The sequence below is a fragment of the Phascolarctos cinereus genome, unplaced genomic scaffold (assembly GCF_003287225.1).
Source record: "Phascolarctos cinereus isolate Bilbo 61053 unplaced genomic scaffold, phaCin_HiC Scaffold_3;HRSCAF=262, whole genome shotgun sequence".
In the NCBI taxonomy this organism is placed as follows: domain Eukaryota; kingdom Metazoa; phylum Chordata; class Mammalia; order Diprotodontia; family Phascolarctidae; genus Phascolarctos; species Phascolarctos cinereus.
This window is the reverse complement of record NW_027555736.1, coordinates 69,032,239-69,057,076: the sequence shown is the minus strand read 5'-3', so window position 1 is coordinate 69,057,076 and position 24,838 is coordinate 69,032,239. Positions and strand designations below refer to the sequence as shown.

Below are 24,838 nucleotides of genomic sequence, written 5' to 3'. Positions count from 1 at the left end.
CAAAGTCAGCCTGAACGAGGAAGAATGTCAGGGCTACAGACATGAGCAGTCAAGCCCATACCTGTCCAGTGGATTTAAAAGGTCTAAAAATGCCTTCAAAAGGCCTGGGAGGGATTGCCAGGGAGAAGATGGAGCATGGGGCCAGGGCTGGGGCTCTTCAGTGTCATTTTTGGCAGGGCTGGAGCTCTGTGGGTCATGTGAGACATCTCATTTACCCTTCCTTTGCTTTTCTTGCTGTATATCACCCAGCTGTGTTCTCACCCACAGTATCCTGCTTCCTTTTAGTCTGTCTCTCCTAGAACATAAGCTGCTGCTGAGAGCACTCTCTCTCTCTCTCTCTCTCTCTCTCTCTCTCTCTCTCTCTCTCTCTCTCTCTCTCTCTCTCTCTCTCTCTGTCTCTCTCTCTCTCTCTCTCTCTCTCTCTCTGTCTCTCTCTCTCTCTGTCTGTCTCTCTCTCTCTCTCTCTGTCTGTCTCTCTCTCTCTCTCTGTCTGTCTGTCTGTCTCCCTCTGTCTCTCTCTCTCTCTCTCTCTCTCTCTCTCTCTCTCTCTCTCTCTCTCTCTCTCTCTCTCTCTCTCTCTCTCTCTCTCTCCCTCCTTTCAGGGACTGTCAGTGAGTTGGTCCAAGCCTATACTCTCCCTGACAGTCAGTCAGAGCAGTTACTGAGCAGAGGTGTTAGAATGGAGGAGAGGGAGGGATACTTGGTCATGTATGAAGGAAGCAGCTTTCCTTCCACTTAGCGAAGAGGAAAGAGCCCCATTGTATCTTTGCATGAAAGAGGCTGGGAAATTACCAGATATGGACGTCTTTTTAAATGCAGGACAAATTTCTCCTTCTTCTCAAGGAGGAAGGTACAGTACAGTCCTAGTCCTTGCTTTTAAATGCAGTGGTTTTCAGGAGGCTGCATCTTAAAGCAGCTAGATTGCTCTGAAGTGGGATACAGGCTGCACAAATACTGCATATTAACCCTACTGGCATGCTGCTGCTCAGACCAGTATCATTGAGGCATTGGTGAGAACAGTGGGGTGGGCAGGTAAAGGTGTCCAGGGGTGAAGCATGGGCATATATGGAATAGGGAAAATGAATCAAGTACTAAAATGTAGGAGGGTGGGAAGTGGGGTAAGGCAGCGTAGGCATGGAATTAAGTGAAATTGAGGTGTTTTTCTTTATTAAGCAGCATGGAAAGAGCAGAATAATAAGAAAAGAGAGTAAGGAAACATACTTCCCTCCCGTTGGTAGGGAGAAAGATAAAGGAGTATAGGGGAAAATGCAGATTGTATTGTGGGATGCAATTACTATGTCATTTTTAAAAATTGTTTTTCTTTGTTAAGAGGGAAGGTTCAATTCCAGGGCTGGGGGGAGGGGTTAGGGTAGAGGGGGAAGGTTATATCCAGATAGGACTCTGATATAAAAACAAAAGGCAGTCATAAAATTGTTGTCTAAACATTTTAATTAATTAAAAGCAAAAGAAATAGAGGGGGAGAGATCAGCTATGGAGTCCAGATGGTGCTTGGACTGCTAAGGCACCATGGCATCATCGCAATAAGTCTAGGTATAAAACTGATGTTTTTATAGCGTATCTGAATGAGAAATAAAAGCTAAGATATGACAGGAAACAAGGAGTATCTCAGGTGAAATAACTTATGCAAAAATCTACATAATTGAGTAGGGAGAAATCAGGGGAGCAGACATGGAGAACACTTGGTAACCTGAGCATATTTTATACTTTCCAAGCAATTGCTGAGAGATTTGTCACAGCCCAGGAAGCCTGAATCCTCCCTCTGCGTACTCTCAAGGAGGAGAGAAAGGCTACTGAACTTGAAAAGTGCTGAGCAAAAGTCAAGGAATAGATGAGGCATATTAATGGTGACTTTGTATCTTCATAAAAGGAACCCCTCTCCCCTCCCCAACCATAGGATTAGCTAAATAATAGTTGTTGCTCTTTGGTAATGAGCTACTACCCAAATACTTGGATTTACAAGAGCAGTACTTACAGGATAACTTTGTATCGAGTCATGGGAATACTGGGAACTGTGGAGTTTCAAGTATGATCCAAATTCCTGGTTAGGAGCATTTTATCCTGCTAGCCTGAAATACTCCATGGTACAGGGAAGAAGGGAGGGGCCTCAATTCAAGCTCTGCTGTGGTATGTCATGGTAGAACATGGATGTAACCTTGGGTCATGCCAATAGTTATGCCAATGGAGTGTACCATTGGTAAGTCCTACCAATTCAATTCAAAAAGCATTTATTAAGCACCTACTATGTGCCAGGCACTGTGCTTATGGTGGGGATACGAAAAGGAGCTTACAATCTAATGGGGGAGACAACATGCAAACAAAAATATACAAAGCTATTTGCAAGATAGACGATAAATAAAAGAGGCAAGCACTAGAATTAAGAGGGCTTTGTCCATCTCTAGTCCTTGCCTCCCCCCCCAAAAAAAGCACAACGGACAAATGATTATGCAGCCCCTATCTACTGATGGCAAACTCATTACCTTTCAAGACAGACCATTTCACTTTCAGACATCTCCAGTTACTAAGAAATTTGTATTTACATTGACCTGAAATTTGTGTCCCTGAAACTTCCATACCTTGATATTAGTTATGCCTCACAGAAACTGATGATGATGATGATGAAGAGGAGGAGGAGGAGGGGGAGGATGGCTAGCATTCATAAAACACTTTAAAGTTTGAAAAGTGTTATCAGATCCTAACAACAACCCTGGGAGGCAGGTGCTATTATTAGCCCCATTTTATAGAAGAGGAGACTGAGTCTGAGAAAGGTTAAGTCACAAGGTCACTAAGTATCTGAAGCAGTATCTGAACTTGGGTCTTCCTGACTTTAAGCCCAATTCTCTATCCGCTCCTCCACCTAACTGCATGAATACCAACCTGCCTGATCCTTCTTTGATGTGATAACTTCTTCAGTATTGGAAGATACCTAGCACGTCTGCGTAAACCTTTTCTTTGCCAGACCAAACATCCCCAGTTCTTCAGTTCCCCGCTGCCTTGGGAAGTCATGTGTTTCTGCTTTATTTAGATCTTCAGATAATCATGGGATGACCATGGGCCGGAAATATTGGAGATGGGATTCTTGTTCAGGTGTGAGGTACACATCTCTGAGGTTTATTCCAACTCTGAGATTAAGATTCTTCTGGAAAGTTCTTACTGACTCCCATACGGGGCATTTGATCATTAGCCCCTCACCAGTAGCTGTGACCCGACACTGCTGCCGAACAATTTTTTTTTTAAATATACTGCCTCAGATGCTTAAAATGTCACATCCTGGACGTGTTCCAATCACAGTCCATTGCTAGACTGGCCCAGACTACGGCCTCGCCCATAGCACCTTCTTTCCACATGCTGCCCCTCCTTCTTATTCCATCCGCCCATTCCTTCTTGTCTCTCTCCCTTTCCTCCTACTGCCCTTCCCCCCTCCCCCATTGAATGGTAGAATGTTACAACTGGATGAGAACACAAAGGTCATCCAACAGAGCTCCTTCATTTTACAAGAGAGGCCATTGAGACACAGAAAAGTCGAGAGACTTGCCCAATCTTGTGCAAATTAGTAAGTGGGAGAGCTAGATCTGGAACCACACTTAAATCATAAACCATAATCAATTCAATAAGTATTTATTAAGCACCTATAGTATGCTAGGCATTTTGTTCAAGTAGTGGAGATGCAAAAAGGAGCTTACAATCTAATGGGGGAGATAACCTGCCAACAAAAATATGCAGAGCGAGCTAGTTACAGGATAAATGGAAAATAAATAGAGGGAAGCACTACAATTCAGAGGGGGTTTGTCCATCTCTAGTCCTTGCCCCCCCCAGTAGACAGAACTGGAAGGGTCATCAGAAATCATCTAGTCCCTTTGTTTTATAGATGAAGATGCTGAGGCCCAAGATGTTAAATGATTTATCCCGTGGTCACACAGGTAGCAGAGCCAGAAGCCAAATTCAGAACCCCTCATTCCAAATTTACCAGTCTAACAGTTCTCAAATGTTTTCATCTTAGGAATGCTTTACACTCTTAAAAAAAAAATTAGCAAGGACCTCTCCCCAGGTTTTGTTTATGCAGGTTCTATCTATTAATGTTTAGAAAGTAAAACATCACATATTGAAAACAAAAAAAGAAATTAAAACATCTTAGCATTATTATGAAAATCATTTTGACCTCCCGGACCCTGTGAAAGGGTATTAGGGACCCTCGAGGGTCTCTGGACCACACTTTGAGAACTGCTGTGCTAGTCCACGCTGCTACAGAATCTCAAAGTTGGAAACAACCTTGGAGGTCATCAGTCTAATCCTCGTGTTTTTACAGATGAAGAAACTGAGACTCAGAGTTCACTGGTTTTTCCCCAGGCCACACAGCTAGTAAGTAGCAGAGCTGGGATTCTAACTCCTGGGATCTGTTTATTTATCCCATCGAGTAGCTTGCCTCTTAATATGCCTGTGTTTGGCTTTGCTCAGATGAATATTAAGTGATATTTTTATAGCACCCTAAATATCCAAATAGGTTTATGTATGTTGCCTGTCTCATCTGATCCTTACAATCTGACTGAGCTATGTCTCGTCATCCCCATCTTGCAGAGGAAGGAGCCAAGGCTCAGAGAGGTCATGTGGTTTGCCCAGGGCCAAACAGCAAGTTTCAAAGGTAGGACTGAATCTAGATCTCACCTGACTGCAAATCCAGGGCTCTTACAAGTACAGCATGTGGTTGTGTGATATATATGTGTATGCAGATGTCCATCCATACAGATAGATACTGGGTGTCCCAAAAGGCTTAGTGCAGTGTTAAAGGTTTAACAGCTTTGCGTATGTGTATATTTATGTCTTTAGTCAGTGTTTACTGGGTTTTGCTCCATCATCATTCCTAGCCGAACTCTCACACTCCTCCTTATAGCATGAAATATGATAGAGGCTTGGCCCACTTTGGACCTTCTCCAAGGTGGTCTATTACTGGAGGCATCAGAAAAGTATCTCCTCCCACAGAGCGCTGACCTGTGTCCAATTGTGTCTGCTCTGTCTGGGCAACTTGGCCTGATTGTACCATGGCCCCATGCTTCAATTTATTCCATTGGAACGAGTTTCAGTGTATTTCCCTAATGGGGAAATTAAGAGGCGCTGCAACTTGCTGATTGGACAGCTGTCCCAAGACATTCTGCTAATATATGCACCTCAATCTGGAGAGGGTGTTCTCTGGAGCCAGGCACCAAGGCTCTGAACTTGGCCCTGTGCTCTTCCACACTTTTATCAGAGATGTAGATGAAGGCACAGATGGCCTACTTAGATTTTTGGGTGGTGCAAATCCAGGAAGGAAAATGAATGTACTACGTGACAGAATCAGGATGCAAAAAGCTTTCCACAGGTTGGAATAATGAACTGAATTGAGCAAAATGGGGTTTTTAAAAATAAATTTGTATTGTTATTTTTTGTTCTTGAGTCATTTTTCATAGTTTATCCTTTCCCCTTCCAGTCCCATCTGGTCTAATCACCTTGTTTTTACAGATGAGGAAAGTGAGGCTCAAAGAGATTGATTTTTCCCAAGGCCACACAGCTCATAAGCAGCAGAGCATCTTTTGTAACAAAGAATACAAAAGCAAAGAAAAAAAATAACCCAGCAAAACCAACCAGCACATCAGAAAGCTCTGACATTGTTTTCAGTGTTGTACATCTGTAGGTCCCACTTCTTCAAAGAAGTACGGAAGGAGGTGCCTTCTCAAATATCTTTTTTGTGACCAACCTTGTTCATTACAGTTTTACAGCATTCAGTTTCAGTTGTCTTGTTCTTTCCATTTGCATTGGTATAGTCATTGTGTATATTGTTTTCCTGGTTCTGCTTCCTTTATTTTTTCATCAATTCATGTAAGTCCTAGGTCATAGATTTTGACGTAGAAGGGGCCTTTCTGTCTATTGAAATCCAGCCCCTCATATTACAGACGGGAAAACTGAGTCACAGAGAAGTTAAGTCTAGCTGTGGTCACATAAACTAGTAAATGTTTGAGGCCAGGTCTTCCTGACACCGAGTCTAGGAGCCTATCAGTTATGTACACTGCCTCTTAATCCTTCCATAGTGTGATGAAATGGAACATAAAGTCCTCCATTTAAATTTAGAAAATCAATTTCACAAGAAAAGAATGAGGGACATCAGTAGATATTTCAGGGAGGCTTGGAGATAGAAATTAGGCTCAGGTGCCACTATTCATAGTCGGAAGATTTCCCTTTAGCACCTCTTACCAAAGCAGGACTCTTAATGGTCTTGGGTAGTGTTGGACAGGGGATGGGGTCTTAGGCTTTTAACACATGGAAACTTTGGCTTACTTGGCTGTATACAGTGAGTACAGTAAAGAGAAATTTGCTTGATGGTGACAACTCCAATGGCCTCTAATATCAAATATAAACTTTTCTATTTAGCTTTTAAAGGCCTTCCCATCGTGCCCTTACTTACCTTTCCAGTCTTATAAATTATTTCTCTTGCCCACCTAGGTATAAATCTTGACTGAACATATGTGATCTCAGGCCAGTCACTTCCACCTCTCTTGGGCTCAGTTTCCTCATCTATAAAGTGAAAATCTTTGAATACATGTCCTCTAAGATTCCCCTCCAGCTCTGAATCTCTGCTCCCATGACCCTGAGTCACCCATGGAGTAAATAGCCGTCATCAGTATCCAGGGAATTATCTGGTAGAAGCAAGACTGTGACTTGGCCGCCATTGAACTTGGAACAGTAGACCCCAGTTAAGTACCATGTATTCCAATAAGCAGCATCCGTCAGCACCACTCAAGCGCAGGAAGCCCGAGAGAGAGTGTTGCTTTTTTAAAGCAGATACTGCCTGACATTCCCAGCAGGGAATTGATATAATTTCTTGACAGTATACCTCTGAAGCTCGCTAGAGATAGGGATTTGCCGAGCAATAAAAGTGCATTATTAATTTTCCTGAGTTGTGTTTATTATATAATATTTGTGATGGGAGGAATCTTCCACTAATCATATCATATTATCCCTTCTGAGTGATGGGAACCTTTGTTGTTTTTAACTAAATCAGAAACATAAAGAATCATATAATTGGAAGGGACTTTAAAGGTCACTAGCCTAGCCTCCTACCTGTATGATGTTGCTAATGAGCTGTCATCCAACCTCTGTCTCCTTACTCCTTGTGACAAGGACCTCGTTACCCCATTAGATAATGCATCCCATTTTTAGCTGATCTAATTATTAAAAGGTTTCACCATGTATTGGGCTGAAATTTACCTCTCTGTCATTTGGATCCATTGGGCTCAGCTTGGCTTTAATCGAAGGTCTGAGTCTAGGTCAGGGGCCACTAGGTGGCACCATAGTGCATAGGGTGCAGGGCCTGGAGTCAAATCCAGCCTCAGATACTTACTAGCTGTGTGACCCTGGGAAAGTCACTTCACCCTGTTTGCCTCAGTTTCCTCATCTGTAAAATGAGCTGGAGAAGGAAATGGTGAACCACTCCAGTATCTTTGCCAAGAAAACTCCATATGGGGTCCCAGAGAGTCAGATACAGGTGAAAATGACTGAACAGCAAGTCTAATTTCTCTTCCATGCGATAACCCTTCAGATAGAATCAGCCAGGTGGTGCAGTGGGTGGAGCCTACTTCAGATATTTGGGGCAGCAAGTACAGAGGCCCTGACTTGGGAAGCTGTGTGTGTGTGGAACAGCAAAAAGCCAGAGTCAGAATTCAAAGCCAGGTCTGCTAATCTCAAATCCAGTACCCTATCCCCTAAACCATCTCGCCTCCCTTTCCTCACCTGTACAATGAGGGCAGGCTGTAATCCATGACCTCCAACATCTCTTCTAGAGATAGACCCCATGAAACCTCTGAAGGAAAAGGGGCAACCAACAAACAAGGACATATAATGTTTGTGAAACCATGTGTGCCGTATGGGACATGGAGACAGGATCCTAAGATTCAGAGCTGGAAAGGATCTTGGGAATCATCTGGTGTAACCCCTTATTGTACAGATGAGGAAGCTGAGGCCTAGAGAAGTTAAATGACTTTTCCAAAGTCACACTGTTAATCATTAGTAGAGTTGGGATTATGCAGTAAAAAGAGCCCTTTCCTCTGGTGTCAGATGAGCTAGGTTCAAATCTCCCCTCTGGGTTAGGTGGCTTTGGAGGTCTTTTGTTGATTTAGAGGTATAAGCCTTTGAACCCAAGATCTCTAGGTCTAAATCAAATACCCTTTCTGCTGCGTTGTTTTTGCCAGGGTCGAAATCCCACCTCAGAAACTTATCAGCTACAAATGTAGGCAAGTCACTGAAAGCTTTATCTGCATCTGTACTGATACTCCTACCAGGAAGATAGGGACAACAGTCATCGCAATAACTGCCTCACAGAGTTAGTACGAGGAAAATCCATTGCCACCTTTAAAGAGCTTTATGAATGTGAGTTATTGTTCACAGAATTAACTTTTACCAAACTAGCTTTATGGAATAATAATAAATAAATATAAATCAATAAAAGGATAGATAAATAAGTAAGCAGATAAATGAATAAACAAATATATGCATAAATAAAGAAATGATAATAATAATAGCTAACATTTGTATAGTGCTGTAAGGTTTGAAAAGTGCTTTATGTGTGTTATTTCACTTAATATCAATTCATATTGAAATAGCTGACATGGACTTGGAGTATCTAGGAAAGCGATCTGGCTCAAAATTTAACAATTTGATAAAATTAAAGAGTTTACCTATTTGGAATTGTCTCCCCACTCTCTAGGGGCGGGGGCCTGTATCTTTTATTTCTCGCCTATCTCCCCACATGGCCTATTATAGTACTCTGCTCACAGTGTGTATTCAGCGCATGCTGTTAACTGACTCATCCTTTGTAAGAAGGAAAGATTGGCAGTCTCAAGAGACACTCCATTCCTGCATGATGGTCAGCCAAGCTGGCAAAAGGCCAGAAAGTCTGGGGAAAGTCTGATACGTGTCCACATTTTACTTTGCTAAACTGAAAGAAATCTCTGTCCTGTGCCTATGGAGAAGGATCTTCACATTCTTCTTGGGTTTTCCCCCTTTAACCCTAGTCTTGTTATGGCCAACCCAAAGACAAGGAACTGGGGAGGGTTCCATTCTCCAAGCCCGGTAGTCCCTTGAAGCTCTTCCATTATGCTCCTTCTGTACAAGTTGAGAAGATGAGAATTTTGCCAGACATCCCCTGTCATGTTCAGGGGCCAACCAGAGGGTGGACATTATTATTATCATATGATCAGGCAATTTCTGGAGGAGAGGGAGGCCTAGGGAGCCTTTTTGTAGTTTTGCTTGAAGGGCTAGAATTTAAACATATAGCATCAGCCCATAAGATTTATGAGACGCAGTGATTAAGAACAGTCTAACCTGGGGCAGCTAGGTGGCACAGTGGATAGAGCACCGGCCCTGAAGTCAGGAGGACCTGAGTTCAAATGTGGCCTCAGACCAAAACACTAGACACTTAACTAGCTGTGTGACCCTGGGCAAGTCACTTAACCCCAGTTGCCTAAAATTAAAAAAAAATAGTCTATCCAAATTGTGGCACACGAATGATGCCGTGTAAGGAATGGCAAATACGATGAAGACAGAAAAGAATGAGAAGACAAAAACTGATTCAAAGTGAAGTAAATAGAACCAGTGAAAGAATATGCACAATGACTACTACAAAATAAATACAACAGCTGCCAAACAATCAAAACCAAATGCTGTGAAAATAGAATGTCCAAGATTGGCCTCAAAGAGGACAGCAATAACAGCAATAACACTAATAATAATATAGTGCTTTATGGTTTTCACATATATATATATATATATATATACATATATACACACACACGTACATGTATATATATATATATATATATACATATACACACACACGTACATGTATATATATATGTGTATATACATATGTATTTATATGCATACAATTAATTTGAGAATAAATGCAAGACACCAACCCCACACTCCATTTCTTTGCAGAGATTGGGGACTGTTGGCATGAAACACTGCATATAGCATCAAATTTTTTTTAATATGTCAATTGGTTTTCCTGAACTTGTCTTCTCTTCTTTTATTGAAAAAAAAACAAACCCTTTATTATAAGAGACAGGTCCCTGGGAGGATATAGAGGAGGATACAATGGGATATTTAGGCAATATTAAAAAAAATCAGTTGAAAAATTATTTTTTAAATTATGAGATGAGATGAGGTAGAATTTATGTCATCCAATGAATTAATGTTGCACAGTGGATAAAGTGTTGGGCTTGGAATCAGGAAGCTCATCTTCCTAAGTCTAAATCTGGTCTCAGACATTTACCAGCTGTGTGACTCTGGGTGAGTCACTTCATTCTGTTTGCCTCATCGGTAAGATGAGCTGGAGAAGGAAAGGGCAAACCACCCCAGTATCTTTGCCAAGAAAACCCCAAAAAGGAGTTACAAAGGGTCGGATACTACTGAAACTCAGTAACAACTAAGCATGTTGCTCATATTTGGATAACTAGAGACCTGCAATTAAACTGTATTGTGGCTCACCAAAGCCACTGCATAGAACATCTGGAACCAGTGTGCTTTTCAGCCTAAACCAAGATAACTTTAATCCAAAGGCCAGGACACTAATTTAGGTGGATTCTAGCTCTTCCTGCACTTGAACCTTAACTGATCCACTGGTCCACTCAGTCTCCAGAGAGACTCTCAGAATTCTGGTGGTTGAATGACCTTTTCCTTCTCCAGAATTGGTTGCACCCAGGTAACATTAAGACATTGGATAAGTAGGTTATTTTTCCAAGGTCACTAAACCAAGAATGATGATTTTCATGTAGAAACTAAGAGGCTGATCTCTTTAGTGGGTGAGATGGAAGACTACTGAAAATCTTAACGCCATGAAGACATCACTTGAGTGCCATCCCAGTCTGCCCACTATGAGATGATTACTATACCAGGTTATGTCAGGAGGTTCACGTGTAATAGAAAACAAACATCCATCCAATAAAGAGCTAGAGGTTTGGGATCAGTGCTTCTCAACAGTGAGAGCCATTTACTTTTCCAATAGTGACCTCTGGTGGGTAAAGGAGTCATCACCACTGTAGGTCCTAAGAGAGTCGTATTACTAAGAGGTTCTACATAACCCTCTAAATCTGGGATAGATCCAGGTTACTGCAGTCAAAATATTGATTTTCAGGGACAAGATTTAACTCCACAAGTGGTGCGGTTAATAATAATTTGCTGTTTCTGACTCTTTGTGACCCCATTTGGGGTTTTCTTGGCAAAGATACTGGAGTGGTTTGCCATTTCCTTCTCCAGCTCATTTTACAGATGAGGAAACTGAGGCAAACAGAGTGAAGTGACTTTCCCAGAGTCACACAGCTAGGCAGTGTCTGAGACCAGATTTGAACTCAGGAAGCAGTCTTCCTGACTCCAGGCCCTGCACTCTGTGTACTATGGTGCCACCTAGCTGCCCTTCCAGACTCCCAGTCCAACATTCCCTTCTGTACCTCTGTCAGAGAAACAACAGATTCCTAAAGTAACCTAATGAGCCTTCTCACTGGGATTGTAATTTTTGTTTTGTTTTATTTTTATTGACATCTTTTGGTTTTAGCTCACCTACCTATTCTTTCCCCTCCTCCACTCAAAGAGCTGTCTGTTATAACAGAAAATAAAAAAGAAAGAGATAAAGAAAAAAAAATTGAGCAAAATTAGTCAATATATCAGTCAAGTCTAACAGGGCATTCATTCCCTGCTCCACATCCATAGTCCCCCACCTCTGTTAAGAAGGAAGGGAGGTGCATCCTCATATCTCTTTTCCCCCAGATAAGCTTATTCCAACTTTCAAAAATTTGTTCTTATTCTTTACAGTTCCTCATTAGAACTTAAACACAAGTTGAAGACTTATAAAACAAGTAGATAGTAAAATCCAGACTCCAGAATGAAAACTGGAGAAGTCCCTGGGGGAGGGGGGTGTTCCCAAAGGACCTAGAAGAAAATAAATAAGGAATTCTCACTGTCCTCCCTTTTAGTCCACCAAGACTGTTAGCAACAGGAAGGACTATAGAAGAAGCCTTCTCTACATGGCTAGCCTGTGGGAATATTTAATCCTTCCCCTCCATGCTTCAAGTTGCTATATGTCTAACACAACTGATGTCCTAAGGGGCACAGCACTGGGTGTTATGAGGGTTTTATTTGTGAGTGAAAAGGAAGTCACTGCAATTAAAAGCAGAATAAAAACAAAAAGAGAGGGCACAAGATTGACTGAAGCAATTTCGAAATGAGGTGGCTTCCTGCCCTTAGAAACAAAGAGAACTTGGTTCCTTCAAAGAAGGCAGAGGCTGTCCCCTGCTGTGCCCTCTGGGCACCTGCTGAAGGCTGCCTAGACAGGATGTGATTTTTTTAAAGAAGTAGACAGCAGTGGAAGGAAGGATAAGCCAGTGAGGATAAGCTAGAGATTTGACTTTTCTTTGGCCTATGCTGCTATCCTTAGATTGGAGGGTAGTGATAACGTTTTTTTAAGCCTATTGCCCTAATTATATTTTCATTATTATCCATCCAAAATGACAGAATGTCAAATAATAATAGCTGCTTTTATACATTTTCCTCCCCAAATCCCTGTGAATAGGAAGTGCAGGTATTTATTCTCATCTCTGTTTTACGTCTGATGAAGAAGAGACCTTGGAGAGGTTGGGTGACATGCCCAATGTCACCCATAGCTGGGGAGTGTGGGAGCTGAGACTTCCACCTGGGTCATCCTGACATTAAGTGTGGGCAGGGTGACATGAGCTTTGGAAGCCATTACAAGGTAGAGTAGGTGACAGAGAGTGGTATGAAATGAGGCTGGGGAGAGAAATTGGACCCAGATTTTGTGAAAGGCCCTGAATGACTCTGGATTTTATTCTAGGGGCAAATAGTAAGTGTGTTGTTCATTCACTCATTCAACCATCATTTTATTAAAGTACCTGCTATACGTGTAAAGCATGGTGCCAAATGCTAGGAGGTCTACGAAGGAAATTAGAGCCCAAGTGCCTCCCTTTATAAAGTCTGTAATCTAGCTGGAGGGATTCTACAGAGACACAAATATGCAATAAGGGCAGGTTCAATAATGAATCTCTTAAATTGCATTATTTGAATTCCACACTGTGGATTTCCACTGGGTTGGAACCAATTTCCATGTTTTGCATGAATTATAACTTCAGATAGTACAGATGTGAATCCATGCCACCACTTAAGGAGATTCATTATTTGTACTAGTTGGGGACTTAGCTAAACTGTAGTATACAATAAATATGGGGAGGGATGATGGATAGTGTATCCTTGGATTCAGGAAGACCCAGTTTCAAGTCCTGCTTTGGAATGTCACTAAGGGCAGATTATTTAAGCTTTCAGTGTGTTAAACTAAATTACAAAGGATTTGCTCATCTGTGTGGATGGAGGGACTTTTCCCATTGGAAAGTCCCTGCATTGATGAAATTACAGTCCCAGACCTTTCCCCTCTCTTCCCTCCCCCTGTATAATATAGTATAAAATGTTAAAGGTAAAATGTAATAGGATACAAAAGGAGATTCAAAGTATCGTATTATCAGAGGAAGGGAAGACCATTTTCAATTGCTGTTGGGGAGAGGGGTTGTTCTAAGCCAGCAGCAGTAAAAATCAAAAGGAGGGTTGGATGCAAGAGATGGTGCAGAAATAGGATTTACGAGACCTGGCAAATCATTGGATATGGTAGGTAAGGAAAAGAAAGGAAGCCCTGAGTGATTAGATGAATGATAGTGGTCCTAACCAAAAGAAGAAAGTCATAAAGAAGAATCAGTTTAGAAAAGAAAGAAATTTCAGGCATAGAGAGTTTTAGGTAATCAATATTAGCTAGGTAGTACAGTGTAATAGAGCACTGGGCCTGGAGTCAGGAAGGTCTGAGTTCAAATCCAGCTTCAGACACTTGCTAGCTGTGTGTCCCTAGGCAAGTCACTTAACCTTACTCCGCCTCAGTTTTCTCCTTTGTGAAATGGAGGTGATTGAATAGCACTGATCCCTCAGGAATATCCTGAGGGTCAAATGACATAACATGTAAAGCATTTTGCAAACCTTATATTGCATATATTTTGCATTGTATAGATGCTTGATATTGTTAAATTTAATCTGCCCCACAGGTGCTGGGTATTGTGTAAACAACACCACATAAACTCCAGTTCTAGTCCCAAACACCACCAGCAGGTAGAAAATCCCTTCTGTACTCTGTGCTTCGGTTTCCTCATCTGTAAAGTAAAAGTGAAAGGGTCTCAGAGGCCCCCTGATTTCTAGTAGAGGCCATGGAAATGTTGCTTTGTTGAAAGACTCAGCTGCTAAAAATTAATTATGAAGAGATATAGAAAAATAAAAAGTTCTTCTTGCGTGAGAGAGCAATTTAGGAACTAGAGGACAGCAATGGGGGAGAGATGGCTGGGGTCTGACTCCACTATCTCATAAGATTTTTAGACTGGGATTTCTCCCCTCCCTCTTCTGGTGCATGGACACCTCAAGATGGAGTGAGGAGAGAAGGGTCTGGCATGAGAAAAACAAACAGCAGTAATAATAACCAAAAGTAATTAAAACCTGAAGGGTTTTACTTGTATTATCTCATTTTATCCACACAACCCTGGTAGGTAAGAGCTATTATTATCCTCATTTTACAGAAAAGGAAACTGAGGCAGACAGAGGGTAAGTGACTTGTGCAGGGCCACAGAGATCTTCCCTACTCCAAGGTCATCATTCTCTCTACTATACTAGCGACGTCAAAATCAGATAGGAATGGGGGCCACTATTGGGCTGGGAGTCAGGAAGACTCATCTTTCTTAGTTCAAAGCTGCCTTCAGACACTTACTAGTTGTGTGACCTGGGTAAGTCACTTAACCTTGTTTGCCTCCGTTTTCTCATCTGTAAAATGAGTTAGAAAAGGAAATGGTAAACCCCTCCAGTGCCTTTGCCAAGAAAACCCCAAATGGGGTCACCAAGAGTCGGATATGACTGAAAACGACGGAACAATAAACTCTACACCTCAGAATTCCTGTGGGCCACATGTTAACTTAGTTTTAAAAAAATAACATTACCTATGTTTTGCTATGTTTTTATTTACTTTGGTAAGTATTTCCCAATTATATTTTGATCTGATTCTCACTGTGGGAATGTTGTGGAGCAAGCAGCCAGCAGTTCTCCTGTTTGACCCCTCCGCACTTTACCAGCTAGCTGCCTTGACAGGGATAAATTGTCCAGCTACATTTACCATACTTTCTTTAGAAATAAGAATAATAGCAATAATTCACAGTTACTAGATCTTTATGGTTTGCAGATTGTTTTTACATAGATTATCTCTTTTGATCCTCACAACAATAACACCTGTTATTAGCACTATTATCATCCCCATTTTAGGGTTAAGGAAATTGAAGATTAGAAAGGTTAGGGTACTTGCCCAGGCTCATGAGCAGATATCTAAGGTGGGCTGGGCCCTGTCTTCCTGATTTCAAGGTCAGTGTTCTATCTCCTGTATACACAATACTGCCTCTTATGAGGGCAACCAGGCCCTGTACAGTTCATTTGGATTGGACATCTAGCATTTATAGTATGTGTTAAAAACATCAAGCGGGGGAAGGGGGGGCAGCTAAGTGGTGTAGTGGATAGAGCACCAGCCTTGGAGTCAGGAGAACCTGAGTTCAAATGTGGCCTCAGACACTTACTGGCTAGCTGTGTGACCCTGGGCAAGTCACTTAACCACCATTGCCTTAAAAAAAAATCAAGTGTAGTACAGCAAAACGTTTTCAATACTTTACATGATATGTGATATCATCCATGTGGGCACCTCCTCCTCTAATGTAGAATGTAATTTCTTCTTGCCTTAGTATCAGTCGCTATGCCCCACCCCCAAAAAAGTCATCCCTGGGGAGTCAGCTTTCTGGTGAAGAGCCTGTCATTGACCTTACTAAATAATAGTGCATCTATACATTTATATCTATACATATATGTATAGATATGTGTGTATAAATATATGCTTCTGTATTCAAATGTTGTCATTGTTCAGTTGTTTCAGTTATGTCCAACTCTTCATGACCCCATTTGGGGTTTTCTTGGCAAAGATGCTGGAGTGGTTTGCCATTCCCTTCTCCGGTTCATTTTACGGATGAGGAAACTCAGGCAAACAGAGTTAAGTGACTTGGCACGGATCACACAGCTGGTAAGTGTTTGAGGCCAGACTTGAATTCAGGAAGATGAGTCTTCCTGATTGCAAGCCCAAAGCTCTACCCACTGTACCACCTAGCTGCCTCAATATACTCATCATACATACATACATATATACATACATACATACATACATACATACACATATATGTATTTATGTAATCGAAAAACTATATAATTAGAATTTTATATCATTTATATCAGTTTTATAGGTGAAGAAACTGATGAAGCAGTAGATAGAGCACTGGGCCTAGAGTCAACAAGACCTGTGTTCAAATCTGGCTTTGGACACTTATTGCCTGTGTGTCCCTGGACAAATGCCTTAACGTCTGTTTACCTCTATTTCCTCAGCTCTACGTGGAGATCATGATAACACCTACTTTGAAGGGTTGTTGTAAGGATTCAAGAAATAATATTTGTAAGAAAGCATTTTGCACGGTGCCTGGTACGTATTAAGCACCACATATAAATGCTTATTTCCTTCCTTTCCTTTGGATTTATACCCAAATCTCTCTTGGCTCCCAGTCCAGAGCGCTTCCATTTTATCCCCTTGACTAAAAAAGCTTATGGTTTTGCCTGTGTGGATGCCAGTATTGTTTGGTGTGCTTTGAGTTTGGTCTAGAAAACCTCTCTTAGAGACCTTCTGTTTTCTTACTATGATTTTCTGGTCATTTTTCTTGATGAAAACTAACTTGAAAGGCATTACTAAAATATCCAGAACAATTTATATAATCAAAGAGTTAAAGTCTGGGTAGAGAGAGTCTCTACTACCAGAGCCATAACCACTAATTTTAGTGCCTGGGGCAAGCAGCATGTACCCTCAGATCAGCTTTTTAATTCATGATATGAAAATACTGCAAGTAATTAAAATAAATTCAGTTGAGTGGAATAGTTACTATAGTAGCTCACAGATGGGTGTTATTAACAATGCTCACCATCTGGCAGCTTCTAATTTTAACTAATTATTCTTGCTAATTAGGTACTAAGCACAGTTGTTTCTGTGCTGTTGAAGGAGTGTTTATACTGTCCATGGGTAAATATAACAGTTTTTTAAAACACACAGTAAAAAATTAACTGTATTTTTTGCACCTTTTAAATTTCAGGACCGTTAGGAGAAATTCTGCATGTCCTACCCTTGTGACAACTCTGTCTTGTATTCTGTATCTTTTATCACTTTTAGCTCGATTATTAATTTGTAATTCTGTGCTTACTCTGGAATTGAGGAATTGAAAGCAAAGTTTTGATCTAGGGTTCATTTCTGTAGCTCTGAATTTCATTTTGATACCTAATCAAGTTAAAGACTGGACCAGGTTCTTCAAGTGGCCTAGTTTCAATGAAGATATAATGTTTGCAGCATCTTCCAAAGAGGAAAAACAGTCTAGCTGAGTATCATCTAAAGGAGATACTATTTAGAAACAGAAATAGGAAATCAATTTAGTATACAACCCATAACATGAAACAAAAAATTCTCACCACAAATCAAAATGAGTCATCCAGGCCAAATACACATGGATAGTTTTTAAAACTCTCAGAGCCCCCAAGAGAAGTCTTCATTATAATGTAATTTCCTGGCTCTGAATAATCCTGCTCTCATCTTTTTTTTATAATTCCTCTCAAGTTTTATAATTCCTCTCAAGGCATCACTATTTCCTAGCACTTCATATGTCTACAGAGGTAATGCTAGTATTGTTTCTAGAATAACTCCCTGCCAACAAAGCCACAACTAGGGCAAGGAATGGGCTTTGTCCCAGGGTATCAAAGCTTAAAGGGCACTTATCTGTATCAATAGCATAGAAACAGCTGCCCTTAGCATCTGGGTAGCAAGAATAATTAGTTAAAATAAGAATGTACAGGCAAGGCAATATAGAATACTGGCCTTGGAGAAGACCCTACCTCCAACATATAGGGTGATCCTTAGGGAATCATTTAACCTCTCAGTACCCTAGACAATTTGCTAAGAATATCAGTTGCAGAAATGCAACCTGCCTTGCTAAAGAGAGTTTCCTTCTCCGAAGGAAGCGTCTTCTTTTCCCAGCCCAACTCCCAGTGGCTGTAATACAAGTGAGTTCCTCCCAGGTCCGGCCTTGACCACTCCCTCCTCACCCCAAGGGATAGTCTGGCCTGCAGTAATCTCTTTCTAGGCACTCTATGGTGGTATCTTGGAGGGTTTTTTTAGACGCATCCATTCTCAATGGAATTTGCCTTAAAAAGCTGTGTCAAGGGCACTTTTTTTCTTTTTCTTTTTTTTTTTTTTGCTGCTTGCCCCAGGTGTCAAATTACTTTATCCAACAGCAGAAGAAAAAAAAATACTTTAATTAGTATATGTGTGTGTGTGTGTGTGTGTGTGTGTGTGTGTGTATGCGCCTACTATTCAGATCTTTTGCCCTTGTTATACTGAGGCCTAAGTAAGCAGGTTAAGAACTGCCCAGAAGCTGGCTTCATAGTTGAGGTACGCTCATTACTGGAGACACAAAGACAAAGATGATACAGTGTCTACCCCCCGGAAGCCCACATTCTGTTGGTGGAGATGGCTGGTATAACACAGGACTATATACAAAGTAATATACAGAGTCAATACGAGGGAATTTTTTTGTGTGTTGGGAAGACTATTGCAAGCTCGCGTGTATGTAATTATAAATCATAGATTCTTTCGGTTAATCCTTACAACAATCCTATGATACAAGTAGAACAAGTACTAGTAGCTTCATCTTGCAGATGAGGAAACTGAGGCACAGAGAGGTTGCGTGATTTGCCCAGGATTACACAGCTAGTAAATGTCTAAGGCAGGATTTGAACCCAGGTCTTGTGGACTTTTCCACCATATCTGAACCACAGTCTGCTCAAGATCTGTTTTGTATCTAGCTTGACTTCCGGGAGAGAATGAGCTACTTGTCTAAGCTGGAAGCGTCTGTTTAATGAGCCTTTGTCACGATTATAAATTCTCCCTGACGTTCTGTGCCCCTGGTATTTTTCCTCAGACATAGGGTGGCTGTGACCTACCTGTATCTCCAGAGCTGCTAGTCACATTCCCATGGATGGTGCAGAGCTCTCCCACTGCATCTGGGATCTGGAAGCAAGGAGTAAGAGTTGGGGGAGAAGCAGCTGGCCACTGCAGTGGGATTGCAGGGTCTCTCTTGTCCCCAAGGGAAGTGGGATTGACTGGGCAGAGGGGACAAAATAGTCTGAAGTGTCTTTATTTCCTGGTTTCTCTCATAAAAGGGGATGGCTGGATTTCGCTTAGTGTCTCAGGCCCAGCTAGTCTGTTGCCCATCTGCATTCATTTTGATTATTGATTAGACTGCTGAATACATTGTTGAATGTGTTTAACCCAAATGCAAACTCATCAACTTATTTCCTCCCTGCGCAGACCAACCATTGACATTGATACAAGAATGTTAACCCTTATCTTTCTTTGGGAATTTTGAGTATTCATGTCTGAAACCAATGTAAAGAATGTTAGAAGTGAACCAGACAACCTGGATTTGAATTTCAGTTCTATCCCTGGGTAGTATCTGGGTGACTTTGGGCAAATCTACTTCTCTGTGATTTACCCCCATTTGCCTGTCTCAGATGAATTTTCCTCATCTTGTACAAAGAAGGAATTGTACTAGATGCTTCCTTCCACCTCTAAAATTATTCTTTGATTCATAAGTCATTCTAATCAGGCGGGTCAGTAGTACAGAGGATAGAGTGTTCAGCTTGGATTCTGGAAGTCCTAAGTGCTCATTCTGCCTCAGACATTTACTAGCTGTGTGATCCTGGGCAAATCACTTAAACTTTCTCCACCTCAGTTTCTTCATCTATAAAATGGAGCAATCTCAGCATCCATGAATTCAGTCATCTCTATATTAATGATTCCTAAATCTGCTTAGCTCTAATGTCTCTCCTGACCTCCAGTCTCACATCTCCAACTGTGAGATTGGAAATCATGAGCAAGATGTCCCACTCAGTGTGTCCAAAATTGAACACATTACTTTCCGCCAAAACTCTCCCTTCTCCCTACCTTCCTTATTACTTGTTGACCCTCCCAGTCACACAGGCTCACAACTTTAGTGTCACTCCCTTCTCATCCTATCACCCCCATAGCCAATTGTGATTTTGCCTTCATAGCATTTCTCACATATGCCCTCCTCTCCTCTGACCTTCCCATCACCTAATCACTTCATGGTTGGACTATTTCATTAGCCTTCTGGTTGGTCTTCCTGCCATAATTTTCTCCCCATTATATTGCCTCTTCCACTCAGCTATCAAACTAATCTTCCTAAAGTGAAGGTCTAACCATGTCACCTTCCCTACATTCAGTAAACTCCAGTGGCTCTCTGTCACTTCCAGGATCAAATATAAAATCTTGTCTTAGGCATTCAAGCCTTTCATAACCTGCTCCCCCTCACATTCCTTTCTGTCTTTATACCCAACTAACCTTCAATCAGTTGACACAGGCCTCTTTGCTGTTGCTTGTGCACTATGTTCCCATCTCTCAACTCTGGGTATTTTGACTGGCTGTCCCCATGCCTAGAACGCTCTCCCTTCTTATCTTTGCCTCCTGCCTTTACGTCTCAGTTAAAATCCAACCTTTTATAAGAAGCCCTTTTCTGGTCCTCCTTAATGCTAATGCTTTTCCTCTGCTGATTATTTTCCAGTTGATCCAGTATATATCTTGTCCGTATATAGTTGTTTACATGTTGTCTCTCCATTAGACTGTGAGCTCCTTGAAATCAGGGACTGTCTTTTACTTTTCTTTGTATCCTGAGTACTTAGCACAGTGCCTGGCACATAGTAGGTACTTAATGAATGCTTATTGACTGATAGGATGCAATGAGATAACATGTACAATACTTTGTAAAAAATTGAATGGCTATGTGAATGTTCTTATTATTCATTGGTATTACAATTATTATTATTATGCCTAATGGGATTTTAGATAGTGACGAGCTGTTCTGGACACTTTCTGTCTACCTCTGGCCCTTATCATAAAGAGAAACAATATACTAGATCCCAAGGAACATTGAACATCTGTTTCTAGGTGGTGGTCATGGTGAAACAGGGCATAATGGGTAGAATTCTGGGTTTGGAATCCAGAAGACCAGGTTCAACTTCTGTTTCTGAAACTCACTTGCTTTATGATCATAATTAACTCATATCATCCTCATCAGTAAAGTGGAAATAATAATACCCATGATAACAACTTAACAGGGCTGTGAGAGTCCAGTGAGAGAATGTTTGTCAAGCCTTTGCAGACTTCCAAGCCATATAAATGTCTGGAGAACTTGAAGAGCTATTCTATAGAAGAATTCAAGTCGTTGTGTTCAGGCCCACATGGCAGAATGAAAGGCCTTGGATTCAGGTTGCAGGAAGGCAAATTTAGACTTGATCGAAAGAAAAAATTTCCAAACAGAGTAGGGGGTTCTTAACCTGGACTCTTTGATCTTTTTTAAAAAATTTTTTGATCTATTTTAGTATATTTGGTTTCCTTGGTAATCCTATGTATTTTATGCATTTACAAAACATTTTTCTTAGGAGTCTCATAGCTTCACCAGAAGACCAAAGATCACCATGTCATGTCACCATGACACCAAAAAGATTAAGAATCTCTGAATTAATGCCCTTTGCAGTGCAATGGGCTGCTTTGCAAGGTCCTGCCTACTCCCGAGCCTAAGTCTTCAAGTAGAAGCCAGATGACTTCTCATCAGGTGTGTTGTGGCAGGGAGTTCTCTTTTGGACATAGATTGAACTAGATGACCTCTGAGCTCCCTCTCAACTATGAAATGCTGTAATTCTGTAATAAACAGCAGTTTTTTCTCTCCCTTTATTTCTGGCATACGACAGAAAGAGAAGAGAGGCAGTGTGGTAGAGTAGAATGTAGTTTACTTCTAGGACAGCTACCTGGCACAGTGGATAGAGGACCAGCCCTGAAGTCAGGGGGACCTGAGTTCAAATCCAGCCTCAGACCTAACACTTGACACTTACTAGCTGTGTGACCCTGGGCAAGTCACTTAACCCCAATTGCCAAAAAAAAAAAAATGTAGATACTTCTTGAAGTCTCCCACCTGAGTTTGAGTTCTGGTTTCACTACTTATTGGCGACATTGTGCCTCAGTTTCCTCTTCTGTAAAAATACGTGTATACTACTGATGCAGCAGGGACTGCACCGGTGAAATTTAAAAAAAAAATCAAATTCTTCCGTGAATTATCTCTAAAAGATTTATAGGGGGGAAAAATTGTAAAGACACAGTCAAGAATTGAGTAGAATGAGAGCATGTGAACAGGGCTGTGGAAACTTTGCACTGCATCCCTCACCACGGGATTGTTTTGAGGATCAAGTGAGATCATCTCTGCAAAGCCCTATATAAATGTGAGTTATTATCCTGACAGATCCAGCTGGACCTCCCAAGTGAAGCAGAACAGAGAAGGACAATAAGGCCTGGGGCTAGACCTCCTTTAGGGGTGGGAAAGGAAGAAGAAAGGAATAAGCATTTCTGTAGCTCCTACTATGTGCCAGGTACCATGCTAAGTATTTTTTGTTGTTGTTGTTGTTGCTTTTTGGTGAGGCATCAAGGCTGAGTGACTTGCCCAAGGTCACAGAGCTAGTAAGTGTTAAGTGTCTGAGGCTGCATTTGAACTCAAGTCCTCCTGATTCCAAGGCCAGCGCTTTATTCACTGTGCCACCTAGCTTCCCCTGTACTTAGTGCTTTTTACACATATCTCATTTGATCCTTAGAACAACTCTCGGAGGGGGATGCTGTTATCATACTCATTTTGCAGTAGAGGTAACTAAGGCAAACAGAGGTTAAGTGACTTGCCCAGGGTCACACAGCTACTCAGTGTCTAAGTCCAGATTTGAATTCAGGTCTTCCTGACTCAAGGCCCAGCACTATCCACTGTGACACCTAATTGCCATTGACCCTACCCCAGCCACCCCCCATTATTAAAAACCCCTGATGCTGAGCTCCCCTAGCAACTATTTTTGTAGGAGCAAGTCACAGAATTAAGCTTACGTCCTTATTTTATAGTGAGGAAACTGAGGCTGGTAAAGTTAAATGATTGCTTGAGTTCTAACTCTTTTTTTTCAATAAAGAGGTGGCACTACAAAGTGAGACCCAGTGAAAGGTCATTTAATGTCAGACCTGGAGAGAGGAGCTAGAGTTTAAGGCTGAGCTGAAGGAGAAGAAGGAAGGTTTCTCAGTAATTCATTAACTACACACCTCCACTTGGAAAATTTCCAAGCGTTTAAAGTTTGTTTGCTTCTGAATAGCCTCTGAAATTGGGAGCTTTCCAACTCTTCAGAGATGACAGGAGGCATCCTGGGAAGCTTCCATGAGGGTGCTTTCTCTTTCAATCCAAGAACATTCAGGAAATCTGTGGTTTGATCAAAACCATTCAAATACCTGCCTACTGGGCACTGCTGAATCTCAGTAATAATTCAGTTCAGTTCAACAAGCATGTATCCAGGGCCTCAGGTGTCCTGGAGCACCAGAGATACAACAATGGAAAACCACACCATCCCTACTTTCCAAGTGTTTACAGCATGCATATGAATTAGGTACAGGGGTGGGGAGCCTGCCATCTTAAAGCCATACGTGGCCTTCTAAATCTCTAAGTGAGGCCTTTTGACTGAATCCAACTTTTACAGAACGTCTGTAAATGTAAAATGTAAAATCTGTAAAAGTTGGATTCAGTCAAAAGGCTGCACTTAGGGATTTAGAAGGCCATGTGTGGCTTTAAGGCGTCAGGCTCCCCACCCCTCAGTTATTAAGAGAAGCTAAGCAGGGTGATAAGGACAGAGAAAAAGGGAGGGAGGGAGGAAGGGAAGGAGGGAGGGAGGGGGAAGGGAAGGAGGGAGTAAAGAAGTGAAGGAGGAAGGAAGGGAAGAAGGGAGGAAGGAAGGAGGGAGGAAGGGAGAGAGGAAGGAAGGAAGGTGGGAGGAAGGAAGGGAAGGAGGGAGGGAGAAGAGAAGAAAGAGAAGAAGGAAGGAGGAAAAGAAAAAAGAAGAATTATAGAATGCCTTGTAATATGTGCCCAAATGCTTTATTACAAAGAAGCATAGGCCCAGTCGTCTCTTCAGTCAGCTGTGTGGCTCAGTAAAACACAATGTACTCTAACCTCTAATCTAAATGTTCCTGTGCTTTTTCCCACTTCTGCCTCCCTTCATTGGATGGAGTGACAGGTACATCCCTGGCCTTTTGCCAGCACACCGGTATTCAGAGTCCCCCACCTCATTTGCCTTGTGTAGGTGCCACTAGGCAGCACTGGGTTGTAATAGCATCATTGCTTAGAGCTACTGAGCTGGCCTGTGCAGCTGGGCCACACCAGAAATGGAGCATTCTGATAATTGAGAAAGAAAACAGAACACAAGGCCTCATTCTCCATCAGTCTGAGGGGTACGTGACTTCAGTGCCGTGGTGTTCCACTAGGTAAAGAGTCTTTGTAAACACATAGAAATCACAGCTGTGTCCTTGTTTATCAGTCCTTTGCCCCAGATGACCTCCTGTGATTCCCATATACTCCACCACGGGATGCTGGTTGGTTTGCCTCTATTCTGGGTCATTCGAAATGCACATTCATTGATTTGTTGTTGCTTTACATCTGCTTTGGGCCCCGTTGAAACACCGTCCCTTAAGAAGCATCGAGCTTTATTGGGCATTAAA

At 41.6% G+C, this 24,838-nt stretch overlaps 1 protein-coding gene across 5 annotated transcripts in view; it reads left to right on the top strand.

Moving 5' to 3' along the window:
- Positions 1-24,838, top strand: part of ARHGAP22 (Rho GTPase activating protein 22) — a 353,201-nt gene that overhangs the window by 244,279 nt on the left and 84,084 nt on the right. The gene's annotated exons all lie outside the window — the stretch shown is intronic.